Genomic DNA, 4,883 nt, shown 5'->3' with positions numbered 1-4,883 from the left:
TGTCCTAGTGAACACCCATTGAGCCTTTAGCTATTTTCTTTGGCAACCCCATATGTAGCCTAATCCATTTTTTTGAAAAGACCATAATTTGATCCAAAAGCTCCTAAGCGCTTTAAATTGTAGAATCAAGTTGTGTAAAGAGTGTGTCAAAATAAGAGGAAAATGGTGAAAGTGATGCCCCAAAGTTTAGTTATTGGTACATGAAAATATTGTGATCGAGGGTGGCTATCATAGGGATGCTTAATAAAAATAAAGAAAAAAAAAAGAGTTGTATATTCCCATCATAGTGTTTTAATTGAGTAACAAAATGGGTGAAGAAGGGTAGAGTGGTTGTTAAAAGTTAGTATAAATGGCATAATGTGGTGTATTAAAGCGCTTAGGGAGCATAGTCACCATTTCTAGCCAAAATAGTCCTACCCGTCCCTTTAGACTACTTTACAACCCGTAAAGACCTATTTGATCCTAACCTTAGCATTCTGATATTAGTGGAGCATTAGACTAAGGGCAAGCATATGGTCATCAGTTGTAATCTAAGAATTCTTTGTGAGAGTGAGAGCAAGCAAGATCTTATACCCATATTTCTGAAAAATGCAAAACTATGAGTGATTATGGGTAATATTTTGTGTGAGCACACACGGTTGATGATTGTTGGGTAGTTTTATATGATTTTTTTAGCTTAACTTGTGTATACGAATTAACCAACTGAATGAGTCTATGTTGGAGGGTGAGTTGTTTCTAGTAATGATCAAGAAATCTACTCTTTGTTAATAATTGCAGTGTATGTCTTGTTGAAAATTTTGTGTTGCTCTTGTGAATTTTAGTTAGCTATTCGCATGGATGTACTATTTTGTTCGAGGACAAACAAAGCTTTAAGTGTGGGGTGGTGATGTTGGGCGTATTTATACGTCTAAGCACCATAACTTACCCATGTTTTAGCTAAGTTTTGAGGATAAAATATATAATTCTTGCACTTTTAGTCTATTTTTAGTTAAGTGAGCTGACCTATGTGATTAGCATGCTTTTCAGGTACTAATGAGGAGATTACAGCACTTTGGGGACCTGTGGGCAGCAAAGGAAAACTTCACATAAAAAGGAAAGTAGCTCTTGGACTGAATGTGATGTATGAGAACTTTTTCCCGAGCAAACTCAATATTTTTAAATAGTTGAGGATGCAGTAGCAATTTATTAGAGAAGGATGTTATTAAAAGCATTATTGCTGAATTTTTTGAGGGATTCACATTCTGTATTATTTGAAAAGAGGAGAAAGCGGCTTACCTTGAAGACAGAGAGAGAGAAAAACGCGTTTCTCTCTTATTTTCGCTAGTCATCTTTATCACCAAGATCATTCTAAGTTTGGTATGATGAATATTTCTAGTTTGATTTCTGTTTTATTCATAAGTAGCTAAGTTTATTTGTTAGGGTTATGGAAACCTTGTAGTATACTCTCTATTGCTATGGGTTTTTGAATTTATGATGTGTTAATCCACTTATATCATTACTCTCTTCATTTTGATTGAATTCTCATGGTTGCAAACATAGGGAATGCGCCGTTATAGCAATAACTTGTTTGATAGAAAAGTTATTATTTGGAAAAGAGAGTGTGACAAGAAAATAGGGTTTCCAACCTCTATTTTACACGTTAATGCCCTAGCAGGATTAACTTCTTGGAGAGTTCGTACAATTGGTTGTACACTTTGGATTCGAGAGAACTAAGGTGAATAAATCCTTGATGGTTGAAAAACACTTGGATTTAGAATTAGAATACGTCTCTCTATAAGTGCATGCATGTATAAAATCCGTATTACTCATAGTTAATAGAGAAGTAGAAGCTACAAGGTGGACATAACCCAAACTTGTCATTCTCTGTGATCAAATATTATTACACATATCATCTCATCGTTACACTGATAATATTATTGTGCACCTAAACTCAAACCCCCTTACCTTGGAACCTTCAATCAACAGTCTAATAATAATCGCAATACTTAGTGATCATAGTATTCCCTGTGGGATTCGACACCCAACCCAGTTGGGTTCTATATTTCACAGCGACCGCTTGCACTTTCTAACGAGAGTTGTAATTTGGGCGTATCAGTATAGTGATAGGAAGAGTGTCTGTAATAAGATTAATCCAAAAATCAATTTCCCTATTAGGAGGAATACCAGGAAGATCATTAGGGAAAACCTCAAAAAACTCATTAACCACCGAAATGGATTCTAGTGAGGGACCTTCTGAGTTAGAATCTTTAGCTCATACTAAATGATACAAAACACATTTTGGAAATCAACTTTTGGGCTCTAAGATATAAGATAAATCTCCTCTTAGGCACTAAAGGTCCCCCTTCTCATACAATGATCGACTCATTAGGGAATGTAAAAATGACTTTGTGGGTCCAATAATCTAGGAAAGTATAGCATGAATGCAACCAATCCATCCCTAATATAACATCAAAGGCAACCATATCAAACTCTATCTAATCCACAAGAGCTACTCTATCACTAAAAGATGCCCACACCCCCTATAGGCTCTTCTAACAATAATAGAGTTGCCAATTGGGGTAGATACATAAAAAGGATCTGAAATAAACTCAGGACCAAAACCAAAATGCATAACCACAAAAGGGGTCATATAAGAAAGAGTGGACCCTGGGACAAGTAAATAATACACATCATGGGAGAAAAGTTTAAACATATAAGTAACAACATTAGAGGTACCTCAAAATTCTGGTGAGATGCAAAAGCATATAACCAATTTTGGACAATGCCAGAACCAGAAGCAGAAACAGATATAGAAGTAGCACCCTTTAGTGTAGGAGAAGTTAAAGAGATAATAGGGACCCTTTTAGCCCCAAAAGTCCTTCTAACATGGTATTTACACTGTATATGACTAATCTATCAATAATAAAAAAATATGTTCTTCTTTTCCACATAGAATCCATGTGCGACCGCCCATAAATCTACAAGGAGGGTGGGGTGAATCCGAATGAGTCCTATTAGCCTGAGATTAGGCACCCTGTTCCCTAAACCCATTATTATGCTGAGATCGATAATTACCCGACGGGTTTGGGTAAGGAGCACTAGCTGTGGAGAAAGAACCAGAACTTCCCTACTTCTTCTTTGGCCACTTACCACCATCTCTACCACATTGCTCTAGAGGCCTAAATTTTTTCCCCTTCCTCTCTACCACTGGAAGACCATATATTTCAATTAGTAGGCAACAAACTCAACACCTTTAACCTTCGAAGAATGCATAACCCAGAAGATCTTCTCTATTTAATTAATAAAACTTTAAGGATCCTTTTCAACCTTTGTACCAGTAAACATATGAGGATGCAACCTTATGAACTTTCTCACCCTTGTGGCATCAGATGACGGAGTAACAGGAATACCACGCTCAGACAGAGAAGCTACCAACTAAGTCAATAGATTAATGGAGCAATGAAACTCAGCATTAGTGGCCTCCCTATGAGGCGATTAAGTATAAGTATCGTACTTAAGAGTAGGACCAGTGGGGTTAGGTGGAACCCATAAGGATAGTTAGATGCAGTGACCCTTGACCGAGTCTAGAATCCAAAAGTAGATTGTGTCCCACAAACATTTCCCTAGTTGGGACAGATGAGTTTACATGAACATCAGGTCTTCTTTGAGAAATGATTTGAAAGATGAGCAAAAAGAAATAAGAAGAATCCAAGACCTTAGACTCTATAGCTCGAAGTAAGACAACAAAAAAGTAAAACATTCCTAAATTTCTCATAGCATCACTCTTATAAGTGTGGCGTGTTACACACCCATAAAAGAGACTCTAATTGAAATGGTTTTATGGACTCCCAACTAACCAGAAACCTAGTCTCTGATTCAAACTTGACACGACCCAAACAAAGGCCTTGTCGATATGGGCATCCCAATCCAACAAGAATAAAAGATCTCTCCTGATACCTTACCCAACCAATTAACAAACCATAAAATAATAACCAAATCAGAAACCATTCCATAACATAACTAAGTCCACAATATGACTATATAAAGCCTCTAAAATAAAGAAAAAATATTCGGTCGAGACATGTCCCGACCATAGCCAAAACACATATTCAAGTCTAAACTAATAAAGACATAAGAAAACTCAAGCCAAGAAATGGAGCCTTCTGAAGTATCGAAGCTCACCACTTCACGTCAACACAAGCTATCCCTGAATCTAAATCACTGAGCAGGAGGTGTGATAGTATAACCAACACTTACATCGCATGGGGTTATAATGCTAGAGGATGATTAATGGTTGAAGCACTAGCATGTAACTCAAGGAAAAGGATAAAATAATCCCAACAGTTCAAAGCCAGTTCACATGACTAATGCAATACATAGATGTATATATATACTATGCCGGAATAGGGATAAAGATTAGCATGAACTTTGAAATCATTCACCTAGGTTGTGCAACATAAGTATCATATAACAAGGCACCTACGGGCTATATGGTCCAAGCTCTCCCCTAGATGGAAGGGCCAAATATGTGTAGCCATGTGAACCAGAGAATATCTATAATCGTATATGCTTATATGGGGGATTCGAACCTCCCGGACTAATAAAGGTGACTTAAGAACCAATACATGTATTATGGGGGACTCAAACGTCCCATTGATATATACATTTGGGGGACTCAAACCACCCGATCATAAAGATACCCGCACTGGCTAGTTCGGTTTCCTGTGGTAGTCCTTCAGACTTTACATTAACGGCATGACTACATTTCCCACCTTAAAGCTTAATTTAAAACCATCATTTCACATACACATTTATTAAGCCAATTACTTACAAAAGTCACTTTGTTGGTATTGTCACACCAACACCACTTGCAAGCATACCACTTTCCATTACCATTATCAGTC

This window comes from Capsicum annuum, chromosome 9 (assembly GCF_002878395.1).
Source record: "Capsicum annuum cultivar UCD-10X-F1 chromosome 9, UCD10Xv1.1, whole genome shotgun sequence".
NCBI classification, from domain to species: Eukaryota; Viridiplantae; Streptophyta; class Magnoliopsida; order Solanales; family Solanaceae; genus Capsicum; species Capsicum annuum.
The sequence above is the reverse complement of the archived record's forward strand: the minus strand, read 5'-3'. Positions refer to the sequence as shown.